Genomic DNA, 19,943 nt, shown 5'->3' on the forward strand with positions numbered 1-19,943 from the left:
GGAAGAAACTGAGTATCATAAGACAGAATTGCGGGGGTGTCAATACTTTTGGCCACAACTGTATGATTTGCTAACGTCATTAATTGTGCCTGAAGGAAACTGATTCTATGTAGGGAGTATTTACCAGGACCGTCCGAACAACTAGATAATCTTATTACTGTAAATACCTCATTTGTCTTAGCAGATTCTTAGAAAATAAGATAAATGATCTATGTGCGCATGGGGCTAAGGAGGGTGCCCAATATTTAAGCATCTGTTTCTATAGGAAGCAGTACCAGGACACCCTGCTAATATGAGCCTGCAAAATATCAAAAAAGCAGCAGCGTTACTTTTCATTATGAATCTTTTAATTCAATATATCAACATAATAAGCATATACTGTATGCAAAGATAGATTAGATTAGTCCTCCGACTAATAAATCAACTTGAGTGGACAATCACAGAATGGTCTGTTAATTGCCTGTAAAGCGAGCAGCTGCAAAAATAAAGAGGAGTGGCAAAGCAGAAGTGGGCGTGTCTTGTTACCTTCTATCCGATTGGACGTAACATGTCAGAAGGGAAGGTAGTGGTAATTAAAAAGCTGGTTCGGTTTAGAAAACTCATTCCAAGGCTAGAGCAACACGAGTGTATTAGAAATCGGCCCGATTTACATCCACAAAAGTGGTGCGATTTTATTTCTCACATTTTTGTGCAATCAGTGTATAACATGTTTTTTTTTACTCAGCAGCTATTTTATCATTTACAAGACCATTTACAGTTTCCTATGCTACAGAACTGTAACATATGCGTAAAAATTTGATTTATACGGTGGTGTGAGCGAGCCCTAATGCTCTCCTGGGGAATTTAGAATTTATAGGATGAATTCCCACATGCGGAATTTGCTAAGTATTGTACATGGGGATTTGAAAAGGGGATACGATTTTCCAAATTTTTCTATCACTAGTGAAATCTGATTTAAAAGTGTCAACAGAGGAGCACCATCATAGGGGTGTTCCAATGAAAAATTTTGCAGGAAAATGAGGACCTAATAACAGAAAACTGCATCATAAACTGCTCCAGAAATGCCAATTATTAGCACCCCAGGAAGTCCAGACTGTAATAATAGTCATCGCCGCAAATTGTGAACGCCTCAAGTGTGGCCTCTGACTCCATTAAAGAACCTCACATCACATCTAGACAGATTAAGAGTTAAGGTTTATTATTTATTATTCTTTGCTTATACAGCGCTATCATATTCCACAGCGCTTTACAGACATTATCATCACAGTCCCCAATGGGGCTCACAATCTAGATCTCATATCAGTATGTCTTCGGAGGGTGGGAGGAAACCGGAGAACCCGGGGGAAACTCATGCAAACACGTGGAGAACATACAAACTCCTCGCAGATGTTGTCCTTGGTGGGATTTGAACCCTGGACCATGGCGCTGCAAAGTTTGCATTTTTATGACTTTTTTAAACAGTTGAGTCTCTCTTGGGCTATGTTCACATGTAACAGGGTATGGGATGATATCTGTGGGTGAGGTGTTCGTCTTACGCACCCTGACCCACTACAGAAAAACAGGATCCTGCTTTGGTGTGTGTCCATGTTACTGTGATGGACACTTCCCAGCCCTGGTCTGCCATGTGTTGCATGTCTCCGGTCCCCATCTACCCCATGACCAAGAGACCACACCAGTCCATAAAAAACAAAAAACAGATGAAATAGCAGGAGATGCAGATGTCACTTTCTTTGTTACAATACAGCGGCATGGATTTTCCATTCTTACATTCCAACAGGTAAAATCTAAAGAGTTAATGAGAATTAACTAAGTGAAAAAGTTGGCACTCCTGTTTTCCTAAAAAAAATCTTCTTAAGGTCGTCTAGATTAGTTATGAGTGAGTATGCTCATTACTCGACTTTTTTGAGCATGCTCGGGTGTTCTCTGAGTATTTGGGGCGTGCTCGTATATTATCTTTGAGTCCCCGCAGCTGCATGATTTGTGGCTGCTAGACAACCTGAACACGTGGGGATTGTCTGGTAGGGAATCCCCACATGTATTCAGCCTGTCTAGCAGCGGCAAATCACGCAGCCGCGGGGACTCAAACATAATATACGAGCACGCCCAAGCTACTCGGAGAACACCCAAGCATACTCGGAAATCTGGAGTAACGAGCATACTCGCTCATCATCACTAGTCCAGATTTAAAAGCAGCAATGGTAGACACAAACTGCACAAGTGTTGTGAATTCTGTGGCAGAGCTCCCTCCTGTGGTCACAAGTGGTACTTCGGCTGATTCTCTCTGTGAGCTTCCGTTGGTGGAGGAGAGTGGTACTGCGGCTTCTGAGTTTCCTTCCTCAGGTGATGTGGTGAAGTCGTTAGGTGCTGCTCTATTTAACTCCACCTAGTGCTTTGATCCTGGCTTCCAGTCAATGTTCTAGTATTGGACCTGTTTCCTCCTGGATCGTTCCTGTGGCCTGCTGCTCTGCATAGCTAAGTTCCGCTTTGTTATTTTGTTTGCTGCTTTTTTCTGTCCAGCTTGCTTATTTGTTTTTTTTCTTGCTTGCTGGAAGCTCTGGGACGCAGAGGGTGTACCTCCGTGCCGTTAGTTCGGTACGGAGGGTCTTTTTGCCCCTTTGCGTGGTTGTTTGTAGGGTTTTGTGTTGACCGCAAAGTTACCTTTCCTATCCTCGCTCTGTTTAGTAAGTCGGGCCTCACTTTGCTAAATCTATTTCATCTCTACGTTTGTCTTTTCATCTTAACTCACAGTCATATGTGGGGGCTGCCTTTTCCTTTGGGGTATTTCTCTGAGGCAAGGTAGGCTTATTTTCTATCTTCAGGCTAGCTAGTTTCTCAGGCTGTGCCGAGTTGCATAGGGAGCGTTAGGCGCAATCCACGGCTGCCTCTAGTGTGGTTGGAGAGGATTAGGGATTGCGGTCAGCAGAGTTCCCACGTCTCAGAGCTCGTTCTATGTTTTTGGGTTATTGTCAGATCACTGTATGTGCTCTGACTTCTATGTCCATTGTGGTACTGAATTACCTCATCATAACACACAAGGACCATGTACTGTAGGTGAGAAACGCGTTGCCTGGTGGCTTGTATGTGTTACCCTTCTGCCAATTCGTTTTTTTTTGTGCCGCTTGCTTAAAATTGCTGATGTTGGCAATGGATCTCTGGATCAGCCATTATTGATAAGGGCCTAGCTAATGGACTATGCCATACAAGCATGTTAGTAATCACGTGCTGAAACAGGAGGAGATTCTCCTTTTCAGTGTTAGGGCTCCCACTAGCAATTAAATCGGATGAATGCAAGCTGATTACAAATGCCCTCTCATCGGGTGCCATTCACTACTGCGACCCTGGCCTTCGAAAGAGCATACACTGACATGAAGTGGACTGGGAGATCGGATCAGGTAAAACAAGGATAAAATATTAATAGGATAGTGAATTTACATGTGTTACTGACAAAATCAGAATATCATCAAAAAGTTAATTTATTTCAGTTCTTCAATATAAAAAAAGTGAATCTCATTTATTATATAGACTCATTACAGACAGAGTGATCTACTTCAAGTAGTTATTTCTGTTAATATTGATGATTATGGCTTACAGCCAATGAAAACCCAAAAGTCATTATCTCAGTAAATTAGAATACTTTATAATACCAGATGGAAAAATGATTTTAAAATCCGAAATATTGGCCTACTGAAATGTATGATCAGTAAATGCACTCAATACTTGGTCGGGCTCTTTTTGCATCAATTACTGCATCAATGCAGCATGGCATGGAGGCGATCAGCCTGTGGCACTGCTGAGGGGTTATGGAAGCCCAGGTTGCTTTGATAGCAGCCTTCAGCTCGTCTGCATTGTTGGTCTGGTGTCTCTCATCTTCCTCTTGACAATACTCCATAGATTCTCTATGGGGTTAAGGTCAGGCGCGTTTGCTGCCAATCAAGCACAGTGATACTGTTGTTTTTACACCAGGTATTGGTACTTTTGTCAGTGTGGACAGGAGCCAAATCCTGCTGGAGAATTAAATTTCCATCTCCAGAAAGCTTGTCGCCAGAGGGAAGCATGAAGTGCTCTAAAATTTCCTGGTAGACGGTGGCGCTGACTTTGGTCTTGATAAAACACAGTGGACCTACACCAGCAGATGACATGGCCGCCAAACCATCACTGATTGTGGAAACTTCACACTAGACCTCCAGCAGCTTGGATTGTGGCCTCTCCACTCTTCCTCCAGACTCTGGGACCTCGATTTCCAAATGAAATGCAAAATTTACTTTCATCTGAAAACAACACCTTGGACCACTGACAACAGTCCAGTTCTTTTTCTCCTTGGCTCAGGTAAGACGCTTCTGGCGTTGTCTATTGGTCATGAGTGGCTTGACACAAGGAATGCGACACTTGTAGCCCATGTCCTGGATATGTCTGTGTGTGGTGGCTCTTGAAGCAATGACTCCAGCAGCAGTCCACTCCTTGTGAATCTCCCCCAAATGTTTGAATGGCCTTTTCTTAACAATCCTTTTAAGGCTGCGATTATCCCGGTTGCTTGTGCACCTTTTTCTACCACACTTTTTCCTTCCACTCAACTTTCCATTAATATGCTTGGATTCGGCACTCTGTGAACAGCCAGCTTCTTTAGCAATGACCTTTTGTGGCTTCCCCTCCTTGTGCAGTGTGTCATTGACTGCCTACTGGACATCTGTCAAGTCAGCAGTCTTCCCCATGATTGTGGAGCTACTGAAACAGACTACGGGGTCTTTTTAAATGCTTAGGAAGCCTTTGTAGGTTACTGAGCATTTTCTGCAAGAAATCCGCATGCGTTTTTTGCACGTTTTTACCGCGGTTTTGGTGGGTTTTTGGTGCATTTTTTTTCGCATTTTTCCGGAGTTTCCCAATGCAATAATATAGTGGGAAATCCGCAAAAAATCTACAAAATTAATGAATATGCTGCTTTTTTTTTACCGCGATGCGTTTTTTTTGCGGAAAAAAAACGCATCATGTTCACAAAAATTGCGGAATGCATTCTAAATGATGGGATGCATAATATATGCGTTTTTTTTCACGTTTTTATAGCGAAAAAACATGAAATAATGCGAAAAATCTGCAACGTGTGCACACAGCCTAACTGAGATAATGACTTTGGGGTTTTCATTGGCTGTAAGCCATAATTATCAACATTAACAGAAATAAATCCTTGAAATAGATCACTCTCTAATAACTCTAAATAATATATGAGATTCACTTTTTGTATTGAAGAACTGAAATAAAGTAACTTCTGATGATATTCTAATTTTGTGAGAAGCTACTTGTATGTACCTTAAAATACTTTGGACTGAGAACTAAAAAAAATTTTGCAAAACAGTTTTGTTCATTATCGCAGTGGAGGCAGTTGCATGAACTGAATTTGTCTCCCCCTAACTCCAGGGGTAACACCTACATTTTTTTGTCTCAGTTTGGCACCAATGCACCAGATCTCCTTTATTACATGGGTAGGATTGGACTTATTTCCCCATTGGACTTGGACAGATGCCACTACAAGGTAGTGGCGTCCTTTGTTCTCCTTGGCATCACTTGCACAAAGGACCCAGCAATGCATCATGGCTTCTGCCATTTGCCAAGGGTACTTGGAGCTGAACTGTGCTATGTTCCATTCTTAAAGCTGACCTGTTGTCGGAGATTACAGTACAAACTTCCAACTTTAGTAAATAAATATCCTAGACCTGATGAGGCTGGTGTACATATTATGAAAAATTCACGTCTGAATGTTTGTGAAATCCTTTTTAAAGGATGAAATTCAGTCTCTGCTGACCTAGTCTGATTGAAAGTTCCTCAATGTCCCTCCTCCCTGCTGAGGTCTCACCTTGCTCACAACAAGCTGCAAATGTCAGTCAGGCTGGGCAAGCGAAAACTGAATGCTCTTGGTCTTATAAACTTTCTCCCTCTTTAGCTGGACTCATAAAATGCTCATTTTAATATCAGGACTATTTAGCCATTTGTACGTCATTTCAAAGCAAGTACACCAGTCACATAAGATCTAAGACATCTGTCAAATAATGTGTTCATTTTGCAATGCAAAATCGAGCGCCTTTTGTCTATGATGGTTGCTGGACTTCCACTCAGGAGCTCGGTTACTTCTTTTTCTATGTTAATTGGAACTTTTCATAAAATTTCAAGAGGATTCTTCAATATGTTGGCAAATCTGATTGTGTGACATTCAGACTTTTGGCTTGTCCCCAGATCTGGTAATACACAATACATGGTCCAAATTGGGTTCATTAATGATCACTTTTTAAGAGTTTCTCTGCTACTTTGCAGGAGGCGATGCTGGCAACATTAACTTCTGTATAAGTCAACCAGGGTCATTCTGGAGAAAAACATCACAAGGTCCAGAGCACAAAAATCTCACAAGCCTGGACAATGCTACATTTCTTATGCAGGGACTCAGTGTATCACTATAATTAATCACATGCTGGGGCCACACAGGTATCATTATTAGTGGTGAGCGAACGTACTCGGAGAAGGTGTTATCTGAGCATGCTCGGGTGCCAACAGAGTGTTTTCTGCGTGTTCGAAAAATATGTTTGAGTCCCCGCAGCTGCATGTCTCACATGTAGGGTTTGTTTAACAAACGGGCAATCCGTGCATGTGTTGCGCCTCTCGAAAAGCCGTGAGACATGCAGCCGCAGGGACTCAAACATTTTTTTCGAGCACGCAGAATACACTTGGTTAGCACTCGAGCATGCTAAGATAACACCTTATCCGAGTGCGTTCGCTCATCATTAATCCTTATGAGTTGTTTTTCAAAAATTAGATGGGATGAATCCCTATAGAAACATGAAACACTGAGCCCGTGACTCACGCCCGCATACAGTCCTCACTGCACTGAGCACTTAATTTCCCGAGTGACAGGCAATCTGTTATTTTTTTTTTTTTGAAGACCCCGGTGGTTATCATAGTATTGGGACTGTCCTGCCCCCCTAGTCATAGCTCATTGGCTGCAGTCACACACATCAGACAAAGCCTGGAGATCAGTATATAGTCACTGGTCATGGTCACGGCATCCTATAAAGCAGCACTCATCACACAGGCACTGATGAAGAGGATGTGTAACTTTGTGGATCTGTTTTTCTAACTTTTGGCTTATCTATGCAAGGCAAAGATACACGAGGCCTGAGGACACTACTGGGCTGTCAGGTATGAAACATCACAGGCCTTCATTTCATTTTATCATTTTTTTTATGCTAACTTTTTATTTTCAGATTTTTAATTAAAAAAAAAAAATTTATAAAAAAAAAAAATCAAGCATGGAAAATGAAGAAATAATTTTGAATACTGTTTATGCAGATTTACAGAAAACCGAGTTTCCTTTTAAACTTTTACATTGCAAAACAAAAAAAAAAAAAGAAATTTACAATAAGTTGCGGCACATGGCAAACTCAGCTCTGCTACGTGAATGTGCTAATCCGGCAGGGTAATGTTCACATGTTCAGTAATAATCCGTTAGAAGGGATCCAGCAGCAATCCACAGTTGGTCACGCTAAAAAAATAAATGATTTTAACTGGATCTTTTTTTCTTTTTTTTTACATAGAAGTCTATGGAAAACAGATCCATTAAATAGCCATCCGTTTTGCTTTCATTTGAAAAGGAACCGTTTTTTGATTACCGAATCGTTTTCAAATGGAAGAAAATGGATGGCTATTTAACGGATCCATTTTCCATAGGCTTCAATGTTAAAAAATCGGATCCAGTCGAAATGATTTTTTTTTTTAGAGCGACAAAAAAGTTGAGCCTGCTCCATTTTTTTCATCAACAGATTGCTTCCGGATCTGGCCGATTTTTTTTCATGGACCCATAGACTGGTATTGGATCAATATTGGACATCTCTTTTATTTATTTATTTTATTTATCTCCACGATTTTGTACGGGCCACTCAGTCCACACAAAAAAAAAATCCCATAGACTATCATAGGTACCAGCACTATACCTGAAAAATAACATGTTCTGTTTTTTGACTCCATATTGTATTTTATTGTGTCTGTTTTTCAAACATGATTTTTCTCATATTATTAGATTTTTGTGATATAGGAAAAATACAGACGGTAAAACAAAAATACAGAAAAAAAATCGGCATGCACATGTGGACGATGCAAAAGCAGAACATGTATATTTCAATTCAACCCATTGACTTCTATGGGGTAAAAACGGTATTCATAAGGATCTGCTGGAATATGCTGCATATTGGGAAAAAACAGCAGGAGCATGAAAAGAAGCATGTAAATAAAACCGATTATATTTATTTATTAACGCTTTAATGAAAAATAAATGAATAATGATCCATGATACATAAATGGGATTCAGATATTACTAGAATTTACCTGAGGTAGCTGGAGAGGCCGCACACTGGTTTGTGCAGAGCATTTCCACATAAATGTGTGCTGTGTATGGGGAATTACCGTAAGTTACTGTTCACACTGAGTCTGTTCGCTGAGTCTTTGGAGTGGAAACTGATCGGAAACTCCACGTTTGTGAGGAGGATTTTGGAGAGTTTCTGCTGTTTCTACTACAAGAACTCACCAAAAAGACTCAGTGTGTACACACCCTAGGAAGTCGCAGTTCACAGTATAGAGTAAAAGATTTTCCAAAACTTCTTCAGTCCAAAAATGGCTAAACAAATACCCCACAAATATAACACAGTGGATTTCCCACAGATATGGATTGGATGCGCTTTCCAAGGGTTTTTGCAGACGATTTTTAAACTGCATTTTGGAGAAGAACTTCTCCAAAAACTCCTCAAAAAAACTCATGGTGAACATACCCTACCAGTCATTCAGAGTAAGGCTGGAGTCACACAACAGACTTTCACGGCCCGTGTACGGACCACGATATACGGATTGGCCTCGCGTCTCACCACCCGAACTCAACAGTATCATGGATATATAGGAAGCTGTTGATTTTGGGTAAGGAGACCCGTGGCTGGTCTGGACATGGAGGTTCATATGCGGACCATGAAAGTCAGATGTATGAAATTGGCCTTAGGCCGGAGTCACACTACAGCGAGATACGGCCGAGTCTCGTAGGTTAAAACCAAGCTCTGGCACCGGCACTCCGGAGCGGAGCGTGCAGCTCCATGTATTGCTATGCGGCCGCACGCTCCACTCCGGAGTGCCGGTGCCAGAGCTTGGTTTTAACCTACGAGACTCGGCCGTATCTCGATGTGTGTGATCCCAGCCTTACAGCCACTCTCTGCATCAATGCTCCACTTTAATAGGGTACCAGAGTGAGGCCGGGATCACACATGCGAGAAACACGTCCGTGTCTCGCATGTGAAATCCAAGCTCTGGCGCCGGCACTCCAGAGTGGAGCGTGCGGCTCCATGTGTTTCTATGCGGCCGCACGCTCCGCTCTGGAGTGCCGGCGCCAGAGGAGGGATTTCACATGCGAGACACGGACGTGTTTCTCGCATGTGTGATCCCGGCCTGAGGTGTCCATATGTCCTAAATACAGAATAGGGACGGGGGTTATCAAATATTGCCTCGTTACTAATAGTAAATAATCGCAGCCTTTCATTTCTTCAATATTGATTATGAAATAAAAGCAATGGATTGATTAGTTGCCGATACAAATTCACATATTCTGTTTTGTTTCCACAAATGTGGCAAAATAGGGGTGCGTAACTAAGGCTACCACATTAAAAATGGGGCGTTTTGTCCATAAAAAGGGGGTGTTGACATCCAGTTATAGCCAACCTGTCTACCTGTCATTGTTCAGTAGTATGCGCCATTTTTTCTTTGTACTTTGCTTATGCCAAGTATTGGTAAATTTGTCCCAAGGGCCCCAGTGAGTTTGTGGTTTTGTGACCTGAGGCGTAAATTGAAGCTTCTGAGCAACAACCCAAAATGTGTAACTTGGCTCTCTACCTACCATACACCATTGAGTCCCCCAGGGCTCTGATACCCCAGATACCTTCACCTCTATTGTAACCATAGTTCAGTTAATTGTTGCTGCGGAAGTGGTCTCCAGTTACTATTGGCAATAACACTCATTTTATGGGACAGTTTTACTACACAAAGTCCATTGTGCATCATTTATGAAGACCTGAGGGGACCAGCCGTAGCCTCCATTTTGTTTCTTGCCTTATGATATAATGGTTGCTATGGGCAACACCACTTCTTTTATTCAAATCTTTAAGATATCTGATTTCTGAAGACCAGAAAAGACAAAATATATTATATTATTATTATGATTGAAAAGGAACAAAGTATTTGTATCGTTTCATTGATAAGATTGAGCTCATGCACAAGGCCCTATTCCAGTTATAGAAACCTACAAAATGGAGCCCATAAAGTCTATATAGGCCAATGTTGTGCCTCCGTGTCCTTCTGATTTTCCATGGATTCTTTGTGAAGACATGTCTGGTTGTTTGTGTGTACCTTGAGGTGAAGAGGAGCTATAGAAACTGTCCTCCTTGTCCTAAACCCTCTGACCTTGGTTGATCTCTGTCCAGAATCAGAAAATTACCATGAATCCTCCAAGAAATTGAATCCATGGACCATGACCTACTGCAGCTTGTGGGACCAATACTGAAAATCCCAATTTTCATAGAAATGTCCTCGAAAGTGTAGAGCACTGATAAACCGAAAGCCATTTTGGCACAGAACACAGAACATTTATGCTATTTTTCCTCTTAATAAATCCTTGCTGTTTATACCGGTCATTAACGACCTAAAGGTTGTTGACGCTGACAGTTAAATGACATCTGTTTATCATCGGCCTCCTAATGGCGATCACTCCTTGTATTCGAGGATGATGGAAGATAGAAGGGTTTGGTATAAGAAGCAGAGGTCTTATGGCTCGCTCACACGAGGGTAGACATCGGACGAGTGTTATCCAATGTTTTACCGGCTAGCACTCGGACCAGTATAATCCTACGGGGCAGTGCTGTTTAACATTTTTTGCAGCGCAAATCGGATCACACTATTCCATTCAAGTCTATGGGTGCGTGGAAAACATTGGACTGCACTCAGATGACATCTGAGTGCAGTCCAATTTCAGCTGACTCACAGAATGGAGAAGATGGAGACATTTCATTCGCCATCTTCTCCTGACGATGTGCTATGGTTCTCTCATCTGACAGAATCGGATTACACTAAGTTGACGCTCTGCTCAAACTGGGATCAGAGTTTGATCAGAGTATCATTAACATGTTCAATCCGATTCTCTCTCACTCGTGTGACCCTGCCCTAATGCACCTATCCCACCAGAATGGAGAGATAGGGTCGGCGATATAGGTACTGAGCTACAATCGTATTTCTCCATCCCCGATACCAGCGGTGATCATCTGAACTTTATAGAGTGTTTCCAGGTTTTGGAATACCCCTGTACTCCAACTGCTATTTGATTTAAAAAAAAAAAAAAAAATACTAGGCCTTTCTCACTTTCCCTTGGTCCAATGCTGATTATCCACCGCTCCTCTGGGTATCTGTTATTGTCTGCAGCGTTGACGCCACATCGACAGCGCTGCAACCAATCAGGGTATTGATTTGCACACAAAATAACATAGCGGTTATCAAACAAGTATCTGCATGATGGGTGATCACTTACTAATCGATGGGGTCTGAGCACTGGGAACCTGCACCAACCACCAAGACAGGGAATTTTCATCCCTGACAGAACAATTGTATCCCAATATCCCAATAACAAAATGGAGCAGCAATTTGCCAGACCGCCTCTTCATTTATTCTTTATGGGGCTGCTGGAAAAAGCCGAGTGCAGCGCCATAGGTATGAGATGTAGCGCAAGGCAAGCATACTCTTGGCAGGAAAGAAGCTGCAGAAGAAAAGCATGTTTTCCTTGTTTTTTCTTACGTTTTTCGCTGCGATTTTTATGCGTTTTTTTTTTTTTACTGCGGTTTTGGCATGCTAGATTTGTCTCTTGTGCGTGCTGATAAAGTTTAGCATTGGAAAAAAAAAGTCCTATTCTAAAGAATCATGTTTTGGCACAAAAAACGCTGCGAAACCTGATACCTACGTTTTTGGTGCTTTTTTTCAGTGTTTTTTTCACCATCCATTTAAGTCAATGGGTGAAAAATGCTGAAAGAAATGACATGATCTATGCTCAAAAAACCATGCACATCACATAATACCGATGACAAAAAAAAGCCATGTGTGTGAATGAGATTTCTGAAATCTCATAGGCTTTGCTGGTACTGTAAAATGAAGCATAAAAAAAGCATCAAAAACGCCCTGTGTGAACTTAGCCTTACTCGGACGCACCTCACTGTGGCAAGTGTAGTTGATAGGAATGAAAGAAAATTCCAGCTCTACAGTGTGTAGAAAATGTATTCCATGGAAAATCCAAAAGGTTAAAATTCAGACATCAAATGTGATGTGCAAAATTCCATAAAAAAACAATGTAGATCTATGCGTTTCAGATGAGTACTATCCTTAATCATGATAACATTACAAGTGCTATGTACATCTGAATAGGATCCCATTCACACACGTGTGGCTAATTAATCCAAACTAGTGATTTCATAATATGCCAATGACTGAATGGTTCATTATTAGAACTTTGTTCCCATTCTATCACCTATATACACACATAAGTATAATAGTATCACTGCATAATACAACTACAAATACACAGATGATACCTAACTAGTAAGACTCTTTTAAGAAAATGCAGTAGCTAGTAATGTGCGAATAGTTAACACTTTGTAGGAACATTGTTCACATTATAATACCGGAATAAATAAAGAGGTAGTTGGTGTTTCTGCAATTACTCGGAAAATGCTTGATGGAAAGTCTATTTTGAGAGAATACACAAAATGTATGTGGTTTTCTGGAGTGAAACCGCAATGCTCAGCACTGCAATAAAAATCCAAATGTGTGATAAATAACCTTTTTTAATATGGTGATTTTTCTCCAAAATTTAAAAATTATATTATGGAAGTGGTTCCTGTCCTATAATTACTTCTGTTTCAGCAACCAACTATATCAGCAGACAATGGGAGTGTCCATGGGAGGCAAATGCTCACCATCTCTCGCAAATCTTGTGATGAGCTGGTGGGAAGAATTATATATTTACAACAAGGGGAACACTTTTTTTTTTTTACAAACTATTAGATTGTACGTCAGATAAATTGACGATATTATCATTATTAGGAATTCTGATGTGTCTGGCATACAGTCTTTTGCAGAATTGTAAAACATTCAATTTAAAATTCACATTTAATTAGCAGATTGCCGACATTGAGTTTCTAGATTTGAAGCAAACAGGGATAACTCAGAGCCCCTTTCAGATTAGTATGTTCTGGAATTTCACTGCTAGATGTTAGCAGTCATCATCCTGCCTATACAGTTAGGGTTATCCCAGTTGAGGAATTTAATAGAACCAAACAGAATTGTAGCACTTGCCGAAGCTTTTAGAGTGGTTATTGTGCCAGGGTTGCCTATTGATTTGTCGCACTCTGCCATGCTCAAGAGAGTTGACTGAGTCAATAGCTGATGCCAGTGTGGTGTTGTAGAAAACGGCGGCATTGTCTGTGTTGTGAAGTGGAGATATGGACGACAGCAATGGAATAGGGTCGACAGCATGTGAATGTCTAGGTGTGGGAGGTTTCTGCGGGGGTGTGCTATTTTCTGGACATTTGAGGCAGGTGAGTAGGGCAGGAATGAGAAAGTGAGTAGATGGTCATCAGATAGGGGAAGAGATGGGGTTGTGAGGTTAGATAGGGAGCAGAGGCGGATGAAGATAAGGTCTACTGTATGCCAGTCTGTGTAACAGGATGTGGAGGACCACTGAGTAAGACCAAAGGATGAAGCAAGGTATAGGAGCTTTCAGGCTGCAGGTTGGCTGGTTTCAGTGGGAATGTTGAAGTCACCCATGATGATTGTGGGAATGTCAGCAGAGAGAAAGTATAGAAGCCAGGTGGAGGCGTAAAGGCAGTGGCCGGGCCCGGGGGTCAGTATATGACGGCCGCTTGGAGGTTAGAGGGAGAGTAGACACAGAGTACACTACAAAAGAAGAGAGGATGAGGGAGGGTAAAGGTGGGATAGGGTTGAAGGTGCAGGTGTAAGAAAAAAGAAGACTCACTCCTCCACCATGTCTATTGCTAGGGCGAGAAATGTGGGTGAAATGAAAGCCACCATAACACAACGCAGGGGGTGAGGCTGTGTCTGAGGGTGTTAACCATGTTTCAGTAGTGTCCAGGAAGGATAGGTTAAAAGAGGTAAAGAGGTCGTGAACGACATAGAGCTTATTGCAGATGGAACAGGCGTTCCAGAGTGCTCCAGAGAAGGGGTGGATAGTGGGAGTTTGGTGTTGCAGAGATTGAAGCGATTTAGAGTAAGTGGGAAGTGATACGAGGGAGAATTAATGGGGAGTATCAGCTGTGAAGGTCCAGGATTGGGAGATTTGTCACCAGCAGTGAGGAGAAGTCAAAAGAGGGAGAGGAGAGATCGAGAGTGGATGGCTTGTTTTTTGTTTTTTGTTTTAGTAGAACCAATCTGAGGTTAAGGTCGGCCTGTTGAGGTTAGGTGAGAAGGTATGAGAGAGGGTGAGATAAAAGGTTGTTTAGATAGTGCTGGGGTTTGAAGATAGCAAACTAGAGTAAGGGTATCGTCTCACAGTGGCACTTTGGTCGCTACGACGGCACGATCCGTGACGTTCCAGCGATATACTTACGATCTCGCTGTGTCTGACATGCTACTGCGATCAGGGACCCCGCTGAGAATCGTACATCGTAGCAGATCGTTTGAAACTTTCTTTCGTCGTCAAGTGTCCTGCTGCGGCGGCATGATCGCATGGTGTAACAAAGGTGTGCACGATATTCTCCACCTCCTCTGTTGATTCTACATCGCAAATACGTCATGAAATTATCGCTCCAGCGTCGTGCATTGCGAAGTGTGACCGCAGTCTACGACGCTGGAGCGATAATGGAGCGCTGGAGCGTCACGGATGATGCCATCGTAGCGACCAAAGTGCCACTGTGAGACGGTACCTTCAGGATTAGTGGAGCAAAAACTGTCAGGGCGTAAGTTAGCATGGAAAGAGTGTAGGAGATAAAGAGGAAAGCAAAGTCTATAAGCAGTTATAGCTCTTAGGGTACCGTTACACTTAACGATTTACCAACGATCACGACCAGCGATACGACCTGGCCGTGATCGTTGGTAAGTCGTTGTGTGGTCGCTGGAGAGCTGTCACACAGACAGCTCTCTCCAGCGACCAACGATGCCGAAGTCCCCGGGTAACCAGGGTAAATATCGGGTTACTAAGCACAGGGCCGCGCTTAGTAACCCGATGTTTACCCTGGTTACCATTGTAAAAGTAAAAAAAAAACCACTACATACTTACATTCCTGTCGCGTCCCCCAGCGTCAGCTTCCCGCACTGACTGTGAGCCCCGGCCGGAAAGCACAGCGGTGACAGACGGACGGCCCTGACACTGGGGGACGCAGGGAAGCTGACGCTGAAGGACGTGACAGGAATGTAAGTATGTAGTGGTTTTTTTTTTTACTTTTACAATGGTAACCAGGGTAAACATCGAGTTACTAAGCGCGGCCCTGCGCTTAGTAACCCGATGTTTACCCTGGTTACCAGTGAAGACATCGCTGGATCGGTGTCACACACGCCGATTCAGCGATGTCAGTGGGTGATCCAGCGACGAAATAAAGTCCTGATCATTCCCCAGCGACCAACGATCTCCCAGCAGGGGCCTGATCGTTGGCCGCTGTCACGCATAACGATTTCGTTAATGATATCGTTGCTATGTCTCAAAAAGTAACGATATCGTTATATGTGACGGTACCTTTACCTTCTGGTCACTTCTGGTACATTTCTGATGTGCACTTAAAAGCTGCACTTAAGGATGCTGCACACATAGACCAAGGTCAGCATAGACATATTGCTATTTATATGCCTGTAATTGCACATGAAGCATACCAGGTGTGAGCAAAAGGAAGGAGTCACAGGGAGACAGGTAAGACAAGTAAAACAATGACATAAATTAATAGACAGACGCTAATAAGAAAAGTTTGCTGCTAACACAGCAGGGAATGGAATAGGAAATAAACGTATTAGAAAACACAGATACATAAGTGTGAATGGCGTTCAGTGAATATGCAGGCTAGTGCAGACAGGACACATACTAGCCAAGACAGACAGATACATAAGTATACTATAGTATTATTATTATTATTATTTATTTATATAGCACCATTGATTCCATGGTGCTGTACATGAGAAGGGGTTACATACAAGTTACAAATATCACATACAGTAAACAAACTAACAATGACAGACTGATACAGAGGGGCGAGGACCCTGCCCTTGCGGGCTTACATTCTACAGGATTATGGGGAAGGAGACAGTAGGTTGAGGGTTGCAGGAGCTCCGGTGTTGGTGAGGCGGTAGCTCCGGTGTTGGTGAGGCGGTAGCTCCGGTGTTGGTGAGGCGGTAGCTTCGATAGTGATGAGGCGGCAGCTCCGGTGTTGGTGAGGCGGTAGCTCCGGTGTTGGTGAGGCGGTAGCTCCGGTGTTGGTGAGGCGGTAGCTCCGGTGTTGGTGAGGCGGTAGCTCCGGTGTTGGTGAGGTGGTAGCTCCGGTGTTGGTGAGGCGGTAGCTCCGGTGTTGGTGAGGCGGTAGCTTCGTTGGTGATGAGGCAGCAGCGGTGTCAGTGCAGGCTGTAGGCTTTCCTGAAGAGATGAGTTTTCAGGTTCCGTCTGAAGGATCCGACTGTGGTTGATAGTCGGACGTGTTGGGGCAGAGAGTTCCAGAGGATGGGGGATATTCGGGAGAAGTCTTGGAGGCGATTGGATGAGGAGCGAATAAGTGTAGAGGAGAGAAGGAGGTCTTGGGAGGACCGGAGGTCACGTGAGGGAAGATATCGAGAGATTAGTTCAGAGATATATGGAGGAGACAGGTTGTGGATGGCTTTGTAGGTCAGTATTAGCAATTTGAACTGGATACGCTGAGGGAATGGGAGCCAGTGAAGAGATTTGCAGAGGGGGGAAGCGGCGGAGTAGCGAGGAGAGAGATGGATTAGTCGGGCAGCAGAGTTAAGGATGGACTGGAGAGGTGCAAGGGTGTTAGCAGGGAGGCCACAGAAAAGGATGTTGCAGTAGTCAAGGCGGGAAATGATGAGGGCGTGCACAAGCATTTTAGTAGATTGGGGGTTGAGGAAAGGACGGATCCTGGAGATATTTTTGAGCTGGAGGCGACAGGAGGTGGAAAGAGCTTGGATGTGTGGTTTGAAGGACAGGGCAGAGTCGAAGGTTACTCCGAGGCAGCGGACTTCGGGTATAGGGGAAAGCATGATGTCATTGACTGCGATAGATAGGTCAAGTAAGGAAGATTTGTGGGATGGAGGAAAGATGATGAGTTCAGATTTGTCCACATTGAGTTTGAGGAAGCGAGAGGAGAAGAAGGAGGATATGGCTGATAGGCACTCTGGGATTCTGGACAGCAGAGCGGTGACGTCTGGGCCAGAGAGGTAGATCTGAGTGTCGTCAGCATAGAGGTGGTACTGGAATCCATGGGACTTTATGAGTTGTCCCAAGCCAAGTGTATAGATTGAGAAGAGTAGGGGTCCTAGAACAGAGCCTTGGGGGACTCCAACAGAGAGAGGGTGGGATGAGGAGGTAGTGTGGGAGTGGGAGACGCTGAATGTGCGGTTGGAAAGGTACGAGGCGATCCAGGAAAGGGCGAGGTCTTTGATGCCAAAGGAGGAGAGGATCTGTAGTAGGAGGCAGTGGTCAACTGTGTCGAAAGCAGAGGACAGGTCTAGAAGGAGGAGTACAGAGTATTGTCCAGTAGCTTTGGCGGTAAGTAGGTCGTTAGTGATTTTGGTCAGGGCAGTCTCAGTTGAGTGATGGGGGCGGAAACCAGATTGTAGATTGTCGTACAACAAGTTAGATGAGAGGTGGGAGGAGAGTTCAGCATGGACGTGCTGCTCCAGGAGTTTGGAAGCAAATGGGAGCAGCGATATTGGGCGATAGCTGGACATAGCAGTTGGATCGAGGGTTGGCTTTTTAAGGATAGGCGTGATTGTGGCATGTTTGAACGCAGAGGGGAAGGTGCCAGAAGTTAGTGATAGGTTGAAGAGGTGGGTTAGAGATGGGATAAGTGTGGTGGTGAGGTTGGGGAGGAGGTGGGATGGGATGGGATCGAGCGCACAGGTGGTGAGGTGGGATTTGGAGAGGAGACAATTAAGTCCCCCTTCAGTGATGTTGGATAGGGAGGTTATGGGGTTTGGGCATTGGTCTGGTATACAAAGGGGTTGTGGTGGTTGAACAATAAAGTCTTGCCTTGTCTGGTCGATCTTATTTTTAAAGTGTGTGGCAAAGTCCTCAGCAGAGATGAGGGAGGTTGGAGGGGGCAGTGGGGGGCGGTGGAGGGAGTTAAATGTTTTGAATAACTGTTTGGGGTTGTGGGATAGGGAAGATACGAGGGTTGTGAAGTAGGCCTGTTTAGCAGAGGTGAGTGCAGATTTAAAAGCGAGTGTTGCTTGTTTAAATACAGTGAAGTCGTCTTGCGAGTGTGTTCTCTTCCAACGCCGCTCCGCAACCCTGGACACTTGCCTTAGCTTTTTGGTGGTGTTATTATGCCAAGGTTGTCTATTGATACGTCGCGCTCTGCCATGGACGAGAGGGGCAACCGTGTCAATAGCTGATGCGAGAGTGGCATTGTAGAAAGCAGCAGCACCGTCTGTGTCGTGGAGTGAGGATATGGATGCCAGCGGTAGGATGGAGTCAGAGAGTGTGTGGGTGTCTAGGTGTATCAACTATAATATAGATGTAACAAGTATAGTATGATTAATATAGTTCGTCATTCTTTATTTATGTATGTTATGTATATCCATGTTTATTCCACTCCTCCTGGACTCACAATTCTTACTTCCTTTCCTTTATTGGATAATTTGAAATAAAAAATGTCCTGAAAAACTGAAAAATAACGTAATGCCAATTCAACTTCTAAAAAATAAAAATATTGGATTTAAATATATTTTAAAAAAAACAATTTAGCGTGCTAGTATTAGTCCTTGTGACTGATTCTTTTCTTTTTTTTTAAATTTAATTAGAGTAAAATTTACTACCAAACTTTAATAACCAAAAGTCTGGGGAAGCCAAAGAATATAAGTGACACAATTGCTGCTTTGTACTGTGGGAGAGAAGGCCATTATTCATGGGCAAAGTGGAACGATCCCTTGTGTGATGTAGACACAGCGAGATGCCACCGCCTGCAGCCATGAAGGGTTATGTGCCCTGCCGCAGTCACATAAAATATAGACAGTCTAATTTACAAAGCTATAAATGATTCCAGCAAACAATTCCGCCTTCAATCGAGAAAAGCCAAAATAAACCCGCGTCCTTCCTTTTTTTAATCCACTCATGAGCTGACGTTGGATTAGACATTTCTAATTGTAGATCTGCTATTTATAACTCCACTGAAAAGTCGTAAAGTGGTAAAAATTTTCGGACAAAGAAGTCTTTTTACTGTATTTTACTACAGATCGGCTCTCCCCTCAGTGCTGGGCAGATTGTAGTGTACTGACAGGAAGACATTTAAAGCTTAAAATTGATTAAGGCAAGCAGCAGCTATAGGGGTTTTGCGGTTTTGGAAAAGCTCTTTCCCTCTGCCGCTGCTCTCGATGTCTCTTATTTTCTGCAGCGTTGCTCAGAGCCGCTGAGATCAGTGATTGGCTGCAGCGCTGTCAGTATGACATCAGGGTTACAGCAATAACAGACACTGGAAGCAGCAGCGATGACTCAGCGATGCACCTGGGGAGGGTAACGCAAAATGCAGCTGAGCGGCAGGGGGTTTTCAAAACCAAAACTATTTTAACTCATTTGCTCAGTTAATTTTTTTTTGCGCTGCTATTCCTTGTCATAATAATGTTGCAGTCTGTCAATTGGACGAATTACATATTAGTAAAAGAAAATCATAGGTACACTCAATGAC

General features: G+C 43.2%; 1 protein-coding gene across 1 annotated transcript in view; it reads left to right on the forward strand.

Moving 5' to 3' along the window:
• Window positions 1-7,040: 7,040 nt before the first annotated feature.
• The window catches only part of LOC138661900 (endothelin receptor type B-like), a 58,561-nt gene continuing 45,658 nt past the window's right edge, over window positions 7,041-19,943 (forward strand). Inside the window, exon 1 of the mRNA XM_069746855.1 lies at window positions 7,041-7,179. The gene's annotated coding sequence lies outside the window, so the exon portion shown is untranslated. The remainder of the gene's footprint in view (window positions 7,180-19,943) is intronic.

Source organism: Ranitomeya imitator, chromosome 2 (assembly GCF_032444005.1).
Source record: "Ranitomeya imitator isolate aRanImi1 chromosome 2, aRanImi1.pri, whole genome shotgun sequence".
NCBI classification, from domain to species: domain Eukaryota; kingdom Metazoa; phylum Chordata; class Amphibia; order Anura; family Dendrobatidae; genus Ranitomeya; species Ranitomeya imitator.